The 22,452-nt window shown below is 41.9% G+C and overlaps 1 long non-coding RNA gene across 4 annotated transcripts in view; it reads left to right on the top strand.

Moving 5' to 3' along the window:
• Positions 1-20,963, top strand: part of LOC134476169 (uncharacterized) — a 106,590-nt gene extending 85,627 nt beyond the window's left edge. For 2 of the 4 annotated variants that reach the window (XR_010047740.1, XR_010047739.1), the window contains one exon: positions 1,273-2,914. This is a non-coding gene — a long non-coding RNA (uncharacterized LOC134476169). The other 2 variants (XR_010047741.1, XR_010047742.1) reach the window with 2 other exon arrangements.
• The last annotated feature ends 1,489 nt before the right edge of the window (positions 20,964-22,452 follow it).

Raw genomic sequence — 22,452 nt, 5'->3', positions numbered from 1 at the left:
GAGAGCCCATGTGTGTGTGAGAGGGGGACATCTTGCCCCAACCGGGCCCTGCTCACTGAACAGGCCAAAGTTTCAGGAGATCTGTAAAGCCATAACTAAGGAAGGAGACCATCAGGGAGCACCAGATGGCATGCACGGGAGGCACACACACAGACAGATGGACTTGTTCACCTGTCTGTGGCAAGTGCAGAATGAAGAACTGTACCTACTTACAGACAGGCAATTTTTCCTGGGGCCAGGTCTTTGAGAAACCTACAGCCCCATCCCCATCTGCTTGTCTGTCTGTCTGACGGGTGAGGAGGTAACCACCCTTATGCCTGCTGCCAAGGGTGCCAGAGCAGGTGTCCCAAGTCAGGACACCTGCGGTGGTGGCTGTGTCTGATGATGAACATGGACACGAAAGAGGTAGTGGAAAGTGCTGTCTGTAGTCTCTGTTTTGGATGTATGTAGGGGAACTCAGGGTTGTGTGTGTATAGGTCTGGGTCAGCATCTGGTGTCTCCCAGCACTTGCCAAGGTCCCTCTGGAAAGGAGGCACAGCCACTGGAATGAATCCCTGCTGTCGGGCTTCCCTCCCTCCATGGCGCCTCCAATGATGGTTTTTCCCCCTACCCTTACCTTCAGCCTGGGCTCTGCATAGACCCTTCAGGCTCATATAAGGGTCTGCATTGTGCCCACTACCTACCCCACAGGAGGACCAACACTGGAAGGGGATTGGGGTTACTGAGCAGCCTGATATCAGATCCTCCACTGAGGTTCAGGAGGGAATAGTGCCAGTACTTCCTAGAGGGACTGACCACTAGAATGGCTGCAGCACAGCCTAGTGTGACCCTTATGCTACCACCCTCCCATGGAGGGCTGCAGACACTTAGTTCTGATGAGCCCATGACTGATGAATATCAGATTCTACCTAAATCATTTATAGTGGCATGTCTGGAGCCAGAATGTTTTTTTGAGGATTTGGAGAGCAATGGGTTAGGGCGACGGCATGGTCCTTGGGCATTAGGTTTAGGTCTAGCAGAGGGGGAGAATTATCGACTGGTGAGATAAGCCAGTCAGTGGCTTAGGGGAGCCCCCAAACCCGTTAATTCCCCCCCTGCTCCCTCCCCCACCCACCCACCATAAAGGAAACCTGGCTCTGAGGCTGGATTAGACACCCCAGAACACCTACACCCAGGAAGGAAGTTGCTCTGTTCCACCAGAAAACAACTCAAGACTCCACTTAGATTTCTCCCCATGGAAAAACTTATTGTGTTTCTCTGTTCCAAAGGTAGCACTGAGAAACTTGGAGCAATCTCTCAGTCATGGTATGAAGCCCATGAGAGAAGAAGAACCAGCCAACTAGTGAGGTGAGCCATGCTCCTCCCACACCCCCCACACGCAGGAGAAAAAAATCAACCCTTTCCCTTCATCAGAGGAGGTGGGAAGAGATGATTTTCTGTCAGTATGTCTGATGCTGAGTGAAAATCGATGTCAGACTCTAGCCGAATCTAAGTTGCAGCAGGATATCAGTCTGTATGTTTTGGTGGTTCTCATATCCAGAGCACTGTGGAAAAAATGGGAAAGAGAGTTGAGGTTGGGCTCCCTGGGTCTCAGCCTCCCGGACTTGAACTGGGTACCGATTGGTGCAGGTTCACCACACACATGTGCTATTCCTCCTTAGAGTTAGCTTCCTAACTCTAAGAACACACACAGATGTCCTGATCATCACCTATAAACCTGGCACATGCAGCTCTGCTCTTCTCTGCTCTACTCTGTCATGCATTAGCAAAAAGAGCTTTGCCATCCTGTGGTATACTTATCACTGTAGTAACCGTGTAACTATCTTTAAAAACACAGCTGTTTTCTGCAGCCAGCCACACTCAGGTACCCACTCCATTATTATAAATTAACTGAAGTGCTGCCACACTGTTCTGTTTGCATTGTCACCCTAATAACCTGTTTGCATTGTCAACTTATGCTCCCTTTGTTAGAGACTAATGTTGGTTTGTCAACCTTTGTTCTTTTTGTGAGAGACAAATGTTGCTGTGTCAACCTTTATTCCCTTTGTGAGAGACAAATGTTCATGGAATTAGCAGACCAAGTGCTGTGAATTCTTTTAAGGAAGAAAAGGGCTAACCACTGGCTATGAAACATCTCTGACCTCAAGCAAAGGGGAACAAAGGCCTTCCTCATTCCTGCTCACTATGTACTTTGCAGTTAATGGGCTATAAAAGTCTGTCCAAATTTTAACCCAGTTACACAGCTTTACAAACTCAATCTGCACTGTGTTGCTGGTGTCAGTTTAAATAAAAGCACTCTTTTTCTTTTTAAAAGATGTCTTGCCCTGTTTTTTGGACAACATTTCAGGGCTCATTTTTGGGGTACAACATTTGGGGGCTCATGCTGGATTGAATGGGGACTCACTCCCCACATTATGTTTCACCAAATGATTGGCTTCAAACATCTGTAAGTATTTGGATCTTTTTTATTTGTAATTTAAGTGCACATGTTTGGAGTTGCAGATGAGCCTGGTGCTCCTTCTGCCCTGGAGTGGGACACCCTCCAAGAAAAGGTTTCTAGCACATTAGTGATTCGGGAATTTGGCCTAATTGGTTTTGTTCTTGGTATATTTACACTGTGGAGCCATTTGCCTGTTTGAATCTATTACCTCAGTACTAACATTCAGGTTTCTTTTATTTCTCTTAAACTAATGTTGCACCCATGTGGTTTCTTGGCTTCAGGGTTATAATGAAAATTATTTTGCTATAGGTTGCCAGACAACTGTGAATCAACAAGTCTTTGTGTGTGTGTGTTTGCGTTTTTCTTGTCTTCTCTGGTGCCTTGTGTTGTGTTATTGTCATTGACCAGTTATTGATAACTATGGGTCAGGCATCATCATCAGAGCCTTTGTCTCCCCTTACTTTGGTTAGTAATCATTTCAGAGATTTCAAGGATCAAGCCTGGACATATGTAGAACCACAAAATTCTGGGAAGCTCTGAAATTTCTGTGAGCTTGAATGGCCTGCTGTGGTTCCCAACTGGCCCTCAGCAGGTAGTTTTAATTTCTGCACTGCTCATGCCATCCGACAATATGTCTTTGGATCCCCAACCCACCCTGACCAAATTGTGTATATTCAAATTTGGAATGATCTCATTTGTGATCCTCCTTCTTGGCTTAAAAAGTTTCTCAAGGCATCTGAGCTTCAATTTGGAAACCACTGTCTCCTGGCACCTATGAAAATGAAACCAAAACCTGAGCCTGACTTGTGAACGACTCTTCCAAGCAAGGAGGAAGGACCTCTGCCATGGCCTTACTGACCCTTGGCACCAATTCCTGCTCCTCCTGAACCAGTACCCCCTTCTCACCTTCCTAGCCCTATCCAAACCAGAAGTTATTAGCATTTGGAATCCCCTAATTCCTCCACCTCAACTCCCACCCTTCTTCCTCTTCATGAGATCCCTAAATGTGAAGATCCCTCAGCCCAGTATTTACCTATGTCCCATTTTCTACTTCTAAACTTTACCAATGGAAACAAAAACACAAAACAAAACAAAACAAAAAAAAAACCTTTTTCTAAGGATCCTCAAGGTATTATTTCTCTTTTAGAATCAGTCTTTTCCACCCATCATCCCCCTTGGGATGATTGTTAGCAGATTTTGCAGTGTTGTTGATGGTGCAGGAAAGAGAACGCATCCACACGTTAAGATGAAAAGTGGTGTGTGATCCTGATGGGAACTCATCCTCTGATCCTGAATGCCTGAACCATGATTTTCCTTTGTCCCGACCTGATTGGAATCCTAACACACTGAAGGTAAGGAGGCTCTTGTTTAGTATCACCAGTTGTTTCTAGAAGCCCTTAAAGGCACTGCCAGAAAACCCACCAATTTGTCCAAGGTCTCAGAGGTAAGGCAATTGGCTAATGAGTCTCCCTCGGGGTTTCTGGAAAGGCTACAGAAGGCCTATTGCATTTATACCCCTATAGATTCAGTGGCACCTGAAAATGCAAGAGCCATTAATATTGCCTTGTAACTCAGTTGGCCCAAACATTAAATGAAAATTGCAAAGGCTTGAGGGATTTGAGGGAATGCCTCTTAGACAGATCAGAAATAGCTCAGAAGGTAATCAACAACCGTGAAGATCCCAAACATCAAAAATTGACAAAGGTATTAGAAGTATTGACTGAGAGAGTTACCAAAACAAATGCAAAGTGTTACCCACCTATAGATAAAAAATCAATGTGCCTACTGTAAGGAGATGGGACACTGGTGAAAGCATTGCCCCAAGCTGAAGGCCAAACTGGAAATGGAAACCAAGGCTCTATTGTCCCGTGATTAGGGAAGTCAGGGCTCTCATGCCCCCCCCCCCAGCCCAGGCTAACTCTAACTGTGCAGGCCAATCAATTGATTTCTTAGTGGACTCCAGAGCTGCTCATTCAGTTCTGACTTGGCTCATAGGAACCACTACAGGAAAGAAATTAAAAGTATTAGGAGCCACTGGCACCACAAAGATATATCCGAAGTTTCAAGCTCAGATAGCCCAACCAGGACAAAAGACTATCTCTCATGAATTCTTCTGCATCCCAGAATGCCTAGATCCCTTTCTAAGCTGAGACCTCTTGTGTAAACTAAAAGTTCATCTCAGTTTTGAAACAGCCACACCAACAATGCAAATGGCCAATGGCTCAACTGAATTCCTTGGCGCCAAGGTCCTTGCCCTATATCCTGAGGGTATAGAACATTTATTATTGTAAAATCCTAAAGGTTTAAATGACAATGAGCTATTGCACTGCTGGACACAGAAAATCCCTGGGGTTTGGACAGAATAATCCTTCCAGTCTGGCAGTGAACCAAATCCCTTTGGTGACTGAGCTTATACCTCAAGCACTTCCTATTCGGCTCAAGCAATATCCTGAGTCTGAATGCACTACAAGGCATAGCCAGACATATACTAAGGTTAAAAGAACATGGTATATTAAAATCTTGTGTCTCTCCCTGGAATACCCCCTTGCAGCCTGTTCAGAAGCTGGGCACCTAGGATTACTGGCTGGTGCAAGATCTCAGGGAAGTAAACAAAAGAGTTGTAACTCTCCATCCTACTGTACCTAACCCCTATACTTTATTGAGCCTCTTGAGCCCTGAGAGATCTGGTACTCAGTACTGGATTTGAAAGATGCCTTCTTCACTCTCCCCATTGCTCTAGTAAGTCAACATACCTTTGCCTTTCAATTGACTGACCCCACTACAGGAACATCAGAACAATTGACTTGAACATGCATACCACAAGGTTTTAAAAAGGTGCCCACTCTTTTTGATGAGGCTTTGGCCAGAGACCTTTTGGGTTTCAGAGAGACTACCCAGATATGACATTCTGGTGGCAACAGATTCATATGAAAGTTGTGCAAGTGACACCTAAGTGACACCTTAAGGACTCTAGACAGGTTGGGCTATAAGATCTCAGCTAAAAAGGCTCAGCTATGCCAAAAGCACGTAACCTACTTAGGTTACCAAATCCATGAAGGAAAGTGGACTCTTTTCTCTCAGTGGATACAAGCTGTCTGGCAGATCCGAATCCCTGTAACTAAGAATCAGGTATGAGAATTTTTGGGAGCCATATGTTATTTTAGGCTTTGGATTATGAGCTTTGCTGCAATAACCCAGTCACTTTATGACTCATAGAGAGGAGCCACTCAAGACCCTCTAGAGTGGTCAGAATTACAAGACCAGGCCTTTAGGCAACTGAAATCAGCCTTAACGGAAGCTCCAGCTCTGGCTCTGCCAAATTTGCAAAAACCATTTTCCCTCTAAGTTGATGAAAAATGAGGAATAGAAAAAGGAATACTGACCCAGAGTTTAGGACTATGGCAAAGGCCTTTTGCCTATCTTTTAAAGAGATTTGAAACTGTGGCAGTCAGGTAGCTGCCTTGCTTGCAGGTGATTGCCTCAGTGGCTCTCCTCGTGAGAGAGGCCCAAAAGTTGACATTTGGACAAAATGCTTAATTGTCTTCTCTCATTCACTGGAAACTTATTAAGGCTCCGCCAGATTGACTGCTGTCTAACACCTGAGTTATGCACTATCAGGCACTGCTCCTGGATCCAACTATTATCAGTTTTAAGGAAAGAGCAGCCTTAAATCATGCTGCCCTGCTGCCTGATTATGACCCCTACTTGCCTCTTCACAATTATATTGAGGTCATTGATCACCTCACAGGACTTCAAACCAGATTTGATGCATGAGCTGCTACCCAGAATTCCATCATATTTCTCTGATGGAAGTAGTTACATCTATCAAGGTAAGCGGGTCATGGGGGGTGCCATCAGACTCTCAGATTCTATGGGAACAAACCTTGGAGCCAGGGACATAAGCTCAATGAGCTGAACACATAGCTCTTATTAAGGCCCTCAAGTTGTCAGAAGGAAAAGATAAGTATTAGCTACTGCCAATGTTCATGGGACCATTTATCAGGAACAAGGTTTATTGACTTATGGGGGCCAAAAGATCAAAAATGCTCCCCAAACTTTGGATTTGTTGGCTGCCATTTGAATGCCAAGGAAGGTGGCTATTATCCACTGCAAAGCCCATCAAGTAGGAGATGATCCTGTTACATGAGGAAACAATCTGGCAGACACCACTGCTGGAAAAGTGGCCACAAAATTAGTGGGGATTGAAGACAGCCCCGACATTGTGGCTGATTACACCTACTCTGTCAGAGCCCTTTTACACTCAAAATGACTTGCCTTTGGTAACTCAACTCCAAGGGAAGCCTGAATCCCTGGGGGCTTGAACCAACTGCGTGATAAGTGAGTTCTCCTCCCTGAGAGCTTGGGATGAGAACTTAATGCAACAAGCTCATTGGTCAATTCACATAGGAGAATCAAAACTCTCTACCCTTTTATGAGATCATTTCTTTATCCCTCAGTTATCAAAGCTTACTCAGTCTGTGAGCCATAGGTACCCTCAGTGCCAGTTGGTGAACCCAAAGCGACTGCAACAAATGGAAACCACTCATTATTGTGGGACTAGGGCTGGAGAATATTGGGAAGTAGACTTTACAGAGATGGGGAAGCCTGGATTTCAAAGGTATAAGTATTTGCTAGTAATGATTGATACTTTCACTAGTTGGGTCAAAGACTTTCCATCTAAATCTGAGTCAGCTCTGATAGTAGTCAAAAAGCTTTTATATAAGGTTGTCCCATGAATCAGCCTCACTTTATCCATGGGGCCTGACAAAGGCCCAGCTTTTATAGTGCAGATAACTCAAAAATTAACCCAAGATTTGAAGATCAATTGGAAGCTCCATTGCTCTTACCAACCTCAAAGTTCAGGAAAATTAGAAAGGATGAACCAGACCTTAAAAATGGTAATAACTAAGATGGAATTGGAAACTGGCATGAACTGTGTGAGTCTCCTTCCTTTTGCCCTCTTGTGTGCACAATGTACTCTCTATGTTGGAGGTATTTCCACTTTTAAAGCTCTATGTGGGAGACCTCCTCCTCTTATTCCTAAGATTTCTGAGGAAAAAATTAGCTGATTTGGCTAATCAAGATCTCATTAAGTCCCTCCAGGCCCTCAAGCCAGTACTAACTTCCATCCACTGAGTATTCCGACAACATCCTCTGCCTGCAGTCCACTCTGAAAATGAATACCCTGCAGAGGAACCTGGGATACTAGTCCTCATCAAGAGACATCACCGTGAATCTCTTGAACCATGGTGGGAAGGCCCTTACACCATGGTCCTCAGCACTCCAACTGTGGTCAAAGTTGCTGGAAAGCCTGCCTGGATTCATCATTCTCACTTCAAGTCGGTTCTGTCCTCTGCCAGTGATCAACCTACAGATGAGTGGACTGTTGTATTCTCCAAGGATTCTTTAAAGCTTAAAATTGCCAAATATATCTGATAATCTTGTACTTCTGTGTTGTTCCTTATGGAGACCTCAAGGAGATACCTCATAATCCACTGTTTGGAAGTTGGAAAATTACTATTTCATTGGTGAATTATTGATAGTCAACACTATTGTCCATGGGATAATTAAGATAAATTTATGTGCCCTATTAAATGACCTCCCAGCAAAAATTAGACAGAAGAGAATGTTGTTTGGTCTGCATACCCTGCTGCGTGATTGGTTGCTAATGGAAGAGAAACCAACTAGGTCTTGCAGGGACCTACATAGTCAAAAGAAATTACAGTCCACTGGTTGGTATCTTTGCCCCCCAAATCAACAGCCAGCCTCTGATCACACTAGTAGGTGTTCACAGTCCATAGAGACAGAATATTTTTATAGACATTGGGGTTTTCAATCTATATCTCCTTGGCAGGGAAACAAAGAGGATCATTACATTTTCCTTATGCAGGACACCTCATCTTCCTGTGACCTCAACCAGTGTAATCTTATGACTTTCAGACCCAAAATCCGAAAAGATCCTGTTTGGAAAGTGTGATTTTTTTTAATTTTAAAGAATTAAGACAAAAGAGGACATACCAAAGCAGATCAGAACAGAATAATGTAAGCAAAGTAGAATTTCACTAGAAGACAACCCGTAATTAATAGTTAATCCACAATGTCTCTTTCTTTGAAATAGTTGAATATAACTTCATATACAATAGTATCAAACATAACAAAATAGTATAAAAACATCCAAGAGAACAAGAGTATTACAGGGCATTCAGAACCAAATAACAGAAAACAAACAATGGCTACTCTATTATCTCATGTTCCACAGAAAATTTGTTTATACTTTCACATGTAATACAATCCAACAAGGTACATCATGATAGAGCCAATGGAAAAAGAAGAGCAAAAGCATGGTAGGACTTCAGAGCAGGATGATATTATACCAGTACCTGCTATTATAATGACTTATTTCCTTCAAATTAGCTGTTCATACCATCACAGTTAATAAAATCAAACAAACAATGGCAAACCCATTCCACCTAACCAACGTGATTATTATAAGGCCTCAAAACAATGTAAAGGGGAATCATGATTACCATAAACTCTTATGAACATTTACTATTTCTCTTTTTTTCACTATTTCTTACACTAGGGAATAAATACACTATGGTATTTATTCATGTGAGTTTGATTTATTTCGCTTAAGATTATGGTCCCAAGTTGCACCAATTTATTAGCAAATATGTGATCATTCTTTACAGCTGAGTAGTACTCTATTATATAAAAATACCACATCTTTTTTATCCGTTCCTCAATTGATGGACACTTAAGTTGTTTCCAAGATCTGGCTATTACAAATTGTGTTGCTATAAACATGGGTGTACATATATCATTGTAGTATGATATTTTCAGTTCTGGGAATATGCCCAGAAGTAGATAGCTGAGTGGAATGGGACCCCCACTCCCAGCTTTTCTGAGGAATCTCCAGACGGACCTCCACAGTGGCTGCACCAGTCTACACTCCCACAAACAGTGCAGGAGAGTTCCTTTTTTCCCCGCAGCCTCTCCAACATTTTTGTTAGTAGTTTTCTTGATCCTGGCTATTCTTTCAGGAGTGTGATGTTATCTCCGTGTTGTTTTAATTTGCATTTCTCTAATGACTAATGATGAAGATCATTTTTCCATGTATTTATTTGCCTTTGTATATCTTCATCTGAGAATTGTGTATTCATCTCAGAAGCCCATTTTTAGATTGGATCTTTGAATTTAAGGGGTCTGAATTTTTAATTCTTTATATATATTAGACAGAAATCCTTTGTCTGAGGGACAGTTCACTAAGATTTTTTCCCATTTTGTGGGTTTTCTTGTCACTATGCTAGAGATTTCTTTTGACATGCATAAATTTTTTAATAAGAGGTGATCCAAGTTATTGATTCTGGGAAGTGCTTCCCATGCAGTTTGATTCCTGTGCATGAATTCTCTACCTCCCCTATGTCTTCAAGATGTTTACCTACTTTGTCTTCTAACAGATTTAGTGTTTCTGTTTTAATATTCAAATCTTTGATCCATTTAGATATTAATTTAGTATATGGTGATAGGCATGGGGCTAGTTTTAGTTTTCTGCATATGGAGAGCCAGTTTTTCAGGCACCATTTATTAAAGAGACTATCGTTATTCCAGTTAACATGTTTGGCCTTTTTATCAAAGATAAGGTGGTTGAGTGTGTTTGTAGTTGTGGTTGTATCTTTTAGTGTATTCCATTGATCTTCAGATCTGTTTTTATTCCAGTACCAAGTTGATTTTATTACAGTAGTTTTGTAGTGTAATTTCAAGTTAGGAATTGTGATGCCTCTTGCCTTGCCTTTGTTTCCTGGAATTGCCTTTGCTATTCGAGATATCTAGGTATATATCTAGGTATCAGATGAATTTTAGGAGTGATTTCTCTAGGTCTGTGAGGTATATGGATGGTATTTTCATTGGGATTGCATTGAATCTGTATAAAAGTTTTGGGAGAATGGCCATTTTCACAATACTTATTCTCCTTATACATGAGCAAGGGATGTCCCTCCATTTTCTGAGATTGTCTTCTATTTCTTTTTTCAGTATATTATATTATTCCCTGTATAGGTCTTTCACTTCTTTCAAGAGAGTAATTCCTAACTCTTTTAATTTTTAGATGTTAATTTGAAGGGTGTGGTTCTCTAATTTCTCTGTCCATAATTTTGTTCTTAGTGTATAGAAATGCTATTGATTTTGAGCATTGATTTTGTTCCAGCTATATTGCTGAATTTATTTATTATATCTAAGTGTCTTTCAATGGAGTTTTTGGAGTCTTCTATGTAGAGTAACATGTGGTCTGCAAATAATGATAATTTTGTTCCTCTTTTCCTATCCCTTTTATTTCTCTCTCTTGTCGAATTACTCTGGCTAGTATTTCCAATACTATATTGAATAAGAGCATTGATAAGGGACATCCTTGTCTTATGCCTGATTTGAAGGTAAAGGCCGTTAGTTTTTGGACATTGTTATGATAGTGGATGTTGGTTTGTGATAGATGGCCTTTATTATATTGAGGTAAAGACCATCTATTCAAATTTTCTGTAAAGTTCTTATCATAAATAAGTGTTGGACCTTATCAAAAGACTTTTTGCATCTATAGAAATGATCATGTGATTCTTACATTTGGTTTTATTGATATTGTGGGTTACATTTATTGATTTACATATGTTGAACCATTCCTGCATTCCTGGGATGAATCCCACTTGGCCATGGTGTGTAATTCTTTTAATGATTTGCTGCATCCTATTTGCCAATATTTTATTGAGGATTTTTGCATCTCTTTTCATTAAGGAGATAGGCCTGTAGTTCTCTTTTTTATTTGGATCTTTCTCAGGTTTTGGCAGTAGAGTAATATTTGCTTCCAAGAATGACTTAGGAAGGATTGCTTCCCTTTCAATTTCATTGAAGAGTTTGAGGAGTGTTGGCAGCATGTTTTCTTTGTATTTCTTGTAGAATTCTTCAGTGAATCCATCTGGGCCTGGGCCCTACTTTGTAGGTAAGGGATTAATTACATTTTCAATTTCATTAACAGATATTGGGTTATTCAGCAGTTTTACATCTTCTTGACCTAGCTTTGATACTTCATATGTTTCTTGGAATCTATCTATTTCTTCTGTGTTATCAAATCTATGAGAGTAGAGGTGTTCAAAATAGGTGCTGATGATATTCTGCATTTCTACAGAGTCTGTAGTGAATTGCATGAATTTGAGCTTTTTCTTCCCTTTTTTAATAAGGCTGGCTAGGGACTTATCAGTTTTATTTATTCTTTCAAAACCCAACTCTTTGATTCATTGATTCTTTGGATTGTTTTCTTAGTATTAATTTCTGCCCTGATTTTTATAATGTCCTCCCATTTTTGGCTTTGGGCTTGACTTGATTTTCTTTTTCTAGATGTTTGAGGTGTAGCATCAGGTTATTTATTTTTGTTCATTCTATTTTCCTGATATTGGAACTCAGTGCAATAAATTTCCCTTTGAGGATAGCTTTCATTGTATCCCACAGATTCCTGTAAATTGTATTTGTATTTTTGTTTGCTTGTAGGTATTGCTTAATTTCTTCTTTTATTTCTCCTGTGACCTGCTGATTACTCAACAGTGTGTTATTCAGTTTCTATGTGTTTGTGGGATTTGTGCTGTATCTTTTATCATTAATTTCTAATTTCATGGTGAGATGATCTGATAACATACATGGGATAATTTCAACTCTCTTGCATTTATTTAAATATGTTATGTTGTCTAATATATGATCTATTTTAGAAAATATCTATGTACTGCTGAGAAGAATTTGTATTCTGATGTTGTTGGGTTGAGCACACTGCATATTTTTATCAAGTCCATTTGTCCACATGTTTGATTAAGTTCTGTTAATTCTTTGCTGATTTTCTGTCTGCTTGATCTGTCCCTTGGTGTCAATGGTGTGTTAAGGTTTCCTGTTATAACTGTGTTACTGCTAATTTGGTTGTACATTTTTTAAATACTTTATATAACTGGGTTCTCTGGAATTTGGTGCATATATATTTAAGATTGTTATCTCTTCCTCTTGAAGTTTTCCCCTAAACAGTATATAATGACCTTCTTTATTGCTTCTGATCATTATTGGCTGGAAATTCACATTTTCTGCAAACAGAATAGCTACCCTCACTTTTGGGGGTGTTCCTGTTGCATGAAGTATTGTTTTCCATCCTTTGTCTTTCAGTCTGTGAGTATCCTTTTGGATTAGATGGGCTTCTTATAGACACAATATGGTTGGATGCTGCTTCTTGATCCATTCTGCCAGTCTGTTTTTTTTTTTTTAACTTGGTACACTGAGACCATTTACATTAATGGTTATAACTGTTATATCTTGGTTTATCTTTCACATGTTATCTTTCTGCTGTGAATCTTTATCTTTCAGTTCTGTTTAATTGTCTGCTTTGCTTACTGATTTTTTCCTAAGTGCATTTAAACTGTCTTTCAGTATTCTTAGTGGGGTTGGCTTGGTGATCATGAAGTTCTTCAGGTGTTCTTTGTCATGGAAGTATCTCATTTCTCCATCCATTTTGAAGGACAGTTTTGCAGGTTACATTATTTCTAGGTTGGAAATCATTTTCCTTTAGGATCTGGAACACTTCAATCTATGCTCTTCTTGACTTTATTGTTTGTGCTGAGAAGTCTACTGTGATTCTGATAGGTTTTCCTTTATAGATGATCTGTCTTTTCACTCTGACAGTTTTTAATATTCTATTCTTATGTTGGCTTTCTGGGATGGTGATTATTATATGTCTGTGTGTAGTTATATTTTGGCTATGACTATTTGGAGTTCTATGTGCTTCACTGATCCTGATGTCAGATTTTGTTCTCATGTTTGGGAAATTTTCAGTTATTACATCTCTAAATATCCTCTTGACATCTTTTATGTTGTCCTCTTCTTTTTCATTTATCCCTATCAATCGTATATTGTTTTGCTTTGCATCATCTTGCAGCTGTTGAATTATTATTTCCTGGTTGCTTGTTATTTTTTAAAGATATTGCCTTTCCTGTTCACTAGCTGCAATCCTGTCTTTGAGGTCTGAAATTCTATCTTTGCTTTCATTGAGGTGGTTTTGACAACTTTCAGTGGAATTTTTGATTTCCTGTATATCTCTTTGCATCTGCTTTATGTATTCTGTCTGTTTCTTATATTGTTCACCCAAGGGTTCTACCTTTTTGTTAAGTTCCTCCAATTTTTAAACTGTGTCTTCTTTAGACATGTTCAGCATCTCTTTCATTACTTTTATCATTCTTCTTTTTCCTGGGAGATTATTTCTAGTTTGAATTCCTTTAAAGCTTCAAAGAGTTGCTTCTTTATTGCAGTTGCTATTATCTCAGATATTTCAGGTGTATGGTATATATTTTCTTCTATGTACATAGCTCCTAAGGTTTCATGGGATACGCTCGAGTTCTGAGATTACATTTTGGTCTTTTGCTTTGTCATTTTCCTGTATTTCTATGCTTTACATGTTATTCCAAGGCTTCCTCTGGATATGTTGGAAATCGTCTCCCATGCCTTAGGCTCCTGGGACTGAATGGAAGTTGCTGAGCTGGGTCCAGTTAGGCCCTTAGGCCCTCCCATGCCACCTGCAGTGTTTTAGGTAGCTGGGCAGGCATCTAACCACTGTGAATGATGGGTTGAAGCTCTCCTTGGGTGAAGACCAATGACCTGGAATACACTTCACCTTCTCTGAGATCCCCAACCAGCCATTTCTTGGTTTTGGAGGTCACTGGGTGTGTCCTGGGCAGAGCTGAACCCTGCCAAGTGCAGCCTAGCTTGGCTGGGCTCTGGGTGGGTCCTTGAGCTCTGGAAGAGATTTTCTTAAAGTATACCCGGGGCTCTGGATGGCACACAGACTTGCCCCAGCAGGCTAATTCCCCAGTTTGGGAGGTCACTCAATGCTGATTCCTTAAAAGACTGGCCTCATGAGTCTGTAATCTCAAGCAGGAAATATCCTATGGCTCCTAGAAATTCACACATTTGCTTTCTAGTCATGGGGATTGGAATCTGTTGAAGGGCTTGCACCCGCTGGTAGGAAAGAGTTAGTTTTAAGTAAACTCTAATAACTAACTGTGGGGCATTTTGCTTAATATCAGCAGCCAGCAGTTACAAAGGCAATATCAATGGCTCTTGCATTTTTAGGTGCCACTGGATCTATGGGTATACAAATGTAATAGACCTCGAGCAATCTTTTTAGAAAGCCCAAGGGGGAATCATCATCTAATTGTCTCACCGCTGCTACCTTGGACAAATTGGTGGGTTTTCTAAAGGCAGCCCTTAAAGGCTTCTGAGAACAACTGGCGATACCAGAGGAGAGCCTTCTTGACTCTGTTTGTCCAATTAGGGTGGGACAAAGGGAAAACACGGTTCTGGCATTCAGGGTCAGAGGACCGGTTTTCATATGGAATTCACACTGCCTTTTACCTCACAGCACGAATGTTCTCTCTCCCTTCTGCTGTAAACAGAACCTACAACATCTGCTGGCAGTCATCCCAAGTGGGATGATGAATGGAGAAGAAAGATCCTACCCCTTTTTAGAATATAATCTTATTTTAATGGAAACATTTTGCAGTAAAGGTTTACTGATCCAATTTTGTCAAATTCTGAATACATTTGTTTTTCTCTGTTTTGTAATTATTACCAGTCAATTACCCAATTACCTTTTTCTAGCTTTTTAGAAAATATTAAAACATTTTTTAAAAATCCTTGAAGTCACTTTCTTAGTAGTCTAAAATATATTAAATCATTTTTTGTCTTTTTATCACCTTAAAATGGTACACATTAAAAACTGTAACTTTTTTAAACTGGCTCAATAACGGTATGACCTGGCTTTACTTGGTAAAGTCAATATGATTTTAAAAATCATAAACATATACATGTATATTTACATTTTAACCAAAAAGAAAAATATTTTAAAGACATGCTGAGGTTGTACATAATCAGTTGAGGACTAAAAATTAAACAAGGCACCACAAAAGACAAGACCAACATTAAATACACAAACAAAGGTTTTTCTGTCCATGGTTCAGTGACCTAAAGGGAAATAAATTTTCATTATGACCCTTAAGTCCAATAAGCCACATGGAACCTGAAACAGTAGTTTAAGAGAAATAAAAGAAATCTGAATGTTAGTACTGAGGTAACAGATTCAAACAAGCAAATGGTTCCACAGTAAAAATATACCAAGCACAGAACCAAATGGACAAAAGTCCCACATCATAAATGGGCTAGAAGCCCTTTCTCAGAGGGCATCCCACTCCAGGACAGAAGAAGCCAGCCAAGCTCATCTGCAACTTTAAACGTGTGCACTCAAATTACAAAGAACAAAAGACCCAAATACTTACAGATGGTTCAAGCTGATTGATCATTGAAAAAAAAATGTGGGGAGGGGTCCCCATGTAATCCCGGATGAACCCCCAAACAAGGCCTCATGATGAAGAACAGTGCAAGATGACATCTTTTTTAAAAGAAGCACTTTTATTTTAGCTAGCCCAGTGACACAGTGCAGATGGAATTTGCAAAGCTGTGCAACTGAGTTAGAATTTTGAATGATTTGTATAATTCATTTATAATTAGCTCACAGATCATTAAGTACATAATGATGAGAAATAGAAATAAGGTGGGCCTTTGTTCCCTTTTACTTGAGGTCAGAGTCATTTCACAGTGGGCAGTTAGCCAATTCATAGCCCTTGTTCTGCCAATTCTAGGAACATTTGTCTCTCATAAAGGGAACAACGATTGATACAGCATCATTTGTCTTTTACAAGGGGAACAAAAGTTGACACAGCAAATGGGTTACTGGGGTGGGGGTACAGAACAGCAAGATGCTGTGTTCAGTTAAACTATAACTGTGTGGTTGGGGCTTGGTTCCTAGGGTGATAAGCATAAGTATGACACACTTAGGCTTGGAGCTGGGATGGAGCCTTGCTCTTGTCATTTTCCTGATAGGATCTTATAGCTGCAAATTGACTTGAGTCCTCAGGCCATAGCAAGATGAACCCCTGGTTGGAGACACTAAAAGAATTTGATGACTGCCTGAGTGACTTCTCTAATCCATACAGGGAGCATGGGAAAGTCCAGTGCATCATGGAGCCATACCTCTGCCTGCCTCCCACAGCTGCTGGTGAAAGCAGCCAGCAGGGCTCAAACCAGAGCCAAGCCATGCCACCCTCCAGGTCCCCAAGATGATTTGTGGCTCCTCTGATATCCCCAGGAGTGTGAACACCCAGAATGCAGCAACAGCCCCAGATGAAGCCATGGAAGCAATCCTTGATGAGCCGACTGAGACTTTTCTTCAGAAGGCTCACGCCATGACACATGAAGAGAACTGGCCCACAGCAGACTACACAAGCACCCTTTCTCTGGCATCCCCCAGATATCACTCCTTGATTGCCCGAAGACCCATGTCTGCACAAGCAAGCTGACTGTCCCTGAGGGTGGTGGCCAGATGCAGGATATAAGGGGTCAGAAGACTCTCAATGGCATCCAGATGAGTACATTGTTGGGAGGTCACATCATCAGCCTCAAGGAGAATCAGACCCTCTCTGGGACACCGATGAGAGTTGCCTTGGGTCAGCAGATCTTTCACTTGGCTGCCATGGTAAACCCTGTTTGTGATCAGAGCCTCTATGTGAAGAAGATTACAAATGCCTCGATTGGTCAGAGGTTAATGGGGACCAGATGGTGACTTTAACCAATGGTCAGAAACTCAGTGGAGGATATCAGCTTGTAGCAGTGCCATGACTCATAGACTTGCTGGCAATTACTGGCATCTAGGAACAAATCCCAGAACAGAATGGGAACTTCCAGATGAAGAGGTACCCACTGCAGACGAATTCCCAGAGATCCAGGCCCTATGTCTGCCCACACAAGTGCTGCGAAAATCTTACATGATGCCTACTCACCTGCGTATCCACTAGCACACACCCAATGGTAAGTGAGGTTTTGGGTGCCAGGGAGGTGCATGTGGCCCTGAATGGGTGTGTTTACAAAGCTTCACAGAGCTCCCTGGGCATTCGTGGTTTCCACTTGTATACTGTTGATGGGCCTTCAATGCAGCTTCTCCCCCATGAGAGCTTCACGCTTATGCTATGCTCTACCAGAGAGCTTCATCTCTAGCTATCTTTTCCTCTTCCTTCCTGTCCTCCACACCTTGCTTCTTGTTATTCCAGCTCATTTTGTTCTACAACTCTTCCTCTTCTCCAGCTTCCAATCTCTTTCACCCTGTCTCTCCCTCTCCCACTCCTTCCTACTTATCCTTTCCCTGGTTCTTTCCCAAATGACTGCCTCACACCCCAGCCAGCCTGACAAGCATCTCTTGTGCACTCTCTCTGTCTCTCTCTGTCTCTCTCTCTGTCTCTCTCTCTGTCTCTCTCTGTCTCTCTCTCTGTCTCTCTCTCTGTCTCTCTCTCTGTCTCTCTCTCTCTCTCTCTCTGTCTCTCTCTCTCTCCCTCCCTCTCCCTCCCTCCCTCCCAGGCCAGAAGCCCTATGTGTGCAATGTGCAAGAATATGAGTGGAGATTCAACTGCTCAGATGAGCTGAAGTGACACATGAGAAGCCACAGTGGGGAGTGACCCTACATCTGTCACATCTGCCAGAAGAAGTTTCTGAGGTCTGATCACCTAACACAGCATTAGAGAGTCCACAACTGATCTCCCCGCCAACTGGCACCCAGCAGTCTACCAGGAACATTGCATACTTGGGACATTCCCCCTGAGCCTTTGCTCTTGCTTCCTACCCATCCCTCTACCAATCCCTAATAAATAGCTTACACCTGCCAGCTCTCTTCTCTTTCATTATTTGCTCAAGAAAGGGAAAAGGCTTTTGTGGCTTTGGCTGTAGAGACTTAGCACTGTGCACATTCAGAGTTATAGAAGCACTCTTGCTTCATCTCCCTCTCTAGGGCAATGGTGCACCTGGGCTCTGCATCTCAGGATTTGCTCTCTAGATGCAGTACTTGTCTAATACACTTGATCCACATTTCTGCCCCAGTGGTTTTCTCAGCTGGACTATTTCCTGTAAGTCTTTCAATCCCACCTCTGGTATGAAAAGTGAAAGACTCTTTTCCTTGACCTCAGCTGAGCACGGTTGTCGTGGTTTATGTTTGTGGCCCCCAGCCTCATGATTTTCATTGTGCATTTGTGATGGTTCATTGTCTAATGCTTGGATTGATGGTGTCAGTACTACACCCACAAAGGGGTGGAACCAGGATATAATGTAATGTGTAATGTAATGGCAGGAAGAAGGTGTGTCTTGCTCTTTGGTGGTTCCTGCTTGCTGTTTGCATTCTCTGTGAACTGTGGCCCTCCCATGCCAGCCTGCCTTGGAGCCAACTGAGTATGGACTTAAACTCCAAAAGCTATAAGAAATAAACCTTTCCTTTCCCAGTTTTGGGCTACAGGTATTTTGTCTCAGTGATGAGTAAAAATTAACTAAGAAAGAATTTGGTACCAAGGAGTGGGGTCGTTTGCTGTGACTATACCTGACCATGTTTTTTGAGAGTCTTTGGAAATGGCTTGTGGGCAAGTTTGGAAAGGTCAGACATGTTGCCTGGATGCATAGAGCTGGAGCAACGTAGGTTGTTCTGTAGAGGAGATTCTGGTCAGAGCTCAGGAGACCAGAAGACTGATAGAAAGCCTCATGGTAAAGACCAGGCTTGGGAGGTTTCAGCTGGGAAGAAGGACTGCATTCCCCATGATGTGTGTTATGGCTTGGCAGAAAGTTTGTCTGCATTTTGCTCCTGCCCAGAGACTTTGCCTGAGACTGAGACAAAGGGCAATGGACTGATTAATATTGAAAAAGAAATTGAATATTGAGTCTGTGGCATGGCTATTGTTGGGGCTTTTAGCCTACTTTGCTGAAAATCAAGAGCAAAGAGCCCAGCAGGGTAATTTGCAATTCTGTGATATTGGCCAGAAGGAAAATGCCAGGAAAGCTGTGTATTGTAAAGACAGAGTTGAGATTTTGATTGCTGAAGAGAAACAGAGATAAGAAAGATGGCCCTGGGGCATCCCAGGAAGAGGATCCCCCCACACTTTGCAGCCTCACTGCAAAGGTAAAAGAATTTGCTCAGAGGAGAAAGCTGCAGAGCACCAGGTTTCAGAATGTCGACAGAGGCCATATGAGGTCCCAGAATGGTGAAAGAGGCCACATGACATTCCAGAATGACAGCAACATAGAGAAGCTTTGCCTCACAATCAGTAAAAAGAGCCCTGAGATCCAGGCAACTGACCCCTACAGCTGAGAGAGAGAAGCCGGGCTACTGCTCCAGCTAGCAGCAAACCTTAAGGGCATCCACAAGGTGCTGATTTTAGGTGCAAAGAAAATGCACAAATTCTGAGGGTAAGGCAGCTACCTAAATTGCAAAGGGTCTGGCAGGGCAAGCAATGTGTCCCTGAAAGGGAAACTTGTGAAGATGTAAAGGTAAAGCCAAAGGTATAGTGGAGACCCCAGAAGTTTGGAAAAGCCTGGAATGTGAATGACCCGAGGGAAACTGCAAAAAGCGAGCAGAGAAAATTTAAGAGAAAAGCTGTGGGAGTTGAAATTGCCAGAAGTGCTGTGGGGGTGGAATCACCCAAGTCTTTTGGAGCTTGAAACCAGTTTGCTTCAGATGCTGAGCATGGAATTCTAGGACTTAATGTTTGCCCTGCTGGATGTTGGACTTGCTTTGTTTCCAATGCTTTATATTTCCCTGCTTGTAACTTTTGGAATGGTAATGTTTATCTTGTGCCTTTGCATTTCAGGAATGTTTAACCTTATTTCATTTGTACAGGGGGTTACAATTAAGAGCTTGCCATAGATCTTGGAGGAGACTTGGAACTTGGACTTTTCCTCAATGCTGAAACTTAGGACTTTGGCAACTCTTGGAGGTTGACTAAATGTCTTTTGCAAAAAGTAAGTTCATGAGTACTGGGGGCCAGGGGAAGAATGTCATGAAATATGTCTGTGGCCCCCAGGCCTCATGAGTTTGCACTGTGCATTTGTGATGGTTCATTGTCTAGTTCTTGGATTGATGGTGTCAGTGCTACACCCACAAATGGGTGAAGCCAAGATGTAATGGAATGGCAGGAAGAAGGTATGCTTGCTCTTTGCTGGTTCCTGCTTGCTGTTTGGAGCTGCTGTGAACTATGGCCCAACCATGCCAGCCTGCCTTGGAGCCAACTGAGTATAGACTGAAACCCCCAAACACTGTAAGAAATAAACATGTCCTTTCCCAACTTAGGGCTTCAGGTATTCTGTCTCAGCAATGAGTAAAAACTAATTATGACAGTGGTGGTGTGCAATTGTGTTTCTAGATAACTGGGAAGCTGAAGCAGAAAGTCAACAAATCCCAGATCCATCTGAGTAAATCCTTTATTTCTTGGATTCTATCCTCTTTGGCTTTCACATGGTGTGACTATGCAGTTGAGAAAGAACTCTGAATCACTGCAATCATCTTGCACCCGTCTCTCAAGGAGGTGTGTGTGCATGGGCGTGTGAGCCACCAAACACACTTAGCCTGGCAATTTGGGAAGATGCTCTGACAGTACAGCTCACAAGTGGATGATGAGGTCCCTCAGTGGTAGAGGAGCCCTGAGTCTTATCTGTAAAATCCTGGAGACACTTCCCTTTCACTAAACTCTTAAGATAGCAGGCAAGGGGCAAGAAACTATGGAGAAAGATTCTTTGGCATGACGGTTTGGTCTGCTTTGGGTAGTGACTGATCAACTGCATGCCTTTGTGGCCTGTGGCTCAGCAATGGCCCTAACAAGGGTTGGGTGTGAAAGGAATGCCCTCAACTAGTGACACAGAATAAAATGGAGGATAAACGGAGGCTTGGGTACCATAGCAACATTAAATAGCCTCTTGCTAAGACCTTGTTTCCTTGCTCCAGGATCCACATTATAAGTTCCCCAACCCCTCTCAACAGCAGCCTGGCCTTGGAACTATCCTTTCAACATGTGCACATGATAATGACCTTTAGCACCCAAGCTAGAATTGCTGTGGACGCCAACATTTTTCTCAGCCCCTCTTCCATCATTTCAATTTCTTTTCAGTGTTTTGAATACAGCAAGGGTGGAAATGAGAGGCCAAGAGTTTAGAGAGTGCAGTTGGCCTTACCTTAAGGCTGCCAAGTGGGCTAAGAGAAGACTCTATGCCCATCTGTGACCATCCAGATCTACATTATGGGACATGCACCTATAGGCAAAGGTCTGTGACTCATGAAACACAAGGAGACAAATGCTGATGACACATCACATTCAGAGACTCAAACAGTTTTCCTCCATTTTCAAGGCAACAATAAAGCATGCATTAAATGGTTTCACCTGCCATAAATTGTGACTGCCCTGTATGACACATTTCATTGAAACCCTATTGTATTCATTTGCACACAGTTTTGAGTGCAGTATACCAAGATTCTCTGCAACTATAAATGCTAATTACCATATCCTTCCCCACCCCAACAAACACATTCTGATTCAATCTGTTTCTATCTAGTCAATAGACAATGCCACTTGGTCACTGCAGTTCATGTCTCTGTCTTCAGAATCTGGGAGGCTGGGCCAAGACTATCACATGTTGAATTCTAAGAAGCAGAACTGAGGGAATTAGAAAGCTTTTAACTGGGAACCCACAAAAACTAGGGCTAGGTGTTTAATTGAGTAAGAATGCACTACAGGCAATAAGCAGGAGTGAATGGAAATCTAACCAAAAACAGATACAGAGATTGCCAAGAGAGTGTGGGCAACATAGAGGGATCATAGAGAGCAAGAACAGGAGTGAGAATGAGAGTGAGAGAGAGTGTCACAGAGAGAGACATACAGACAGACAGGAAGAGGGTGAGAAAGAAACACACACAACAAAAGAAAGAGACAGAGACAGAAAGACAGAAGGAGACAGAGAGACACACAGAGAGAGATACTGAGAATGGGAAAGAGTGCCAAAATTAGTGGTAATGAGAGTCAGAAAGTTAAAGAAGATGAGAGAGAGACAGAGAGAGAGAGAGAGAGAGAGAGAGAGATGACAGAGAGATA

Source organism: Cavia porcellus, unplaced genomic scaffold (genome assembly GCF_034190915.1).
Source record: "Cavia porcellus strain 051 isolate PalLab524CR breed Dunkin Hartley unplaced genomic scaffold, mCavPor4.1 scaffold_5, whole genome shotgun sequence".
NCBI lineage: Eukaryota > Metazoa > Chordata > Mammalia > Rodentia > Caviidae > Cavia > Cavia porcellus.
This window is presented reverse-complemented; position numbering and strand designations above follow the sequence as displayed.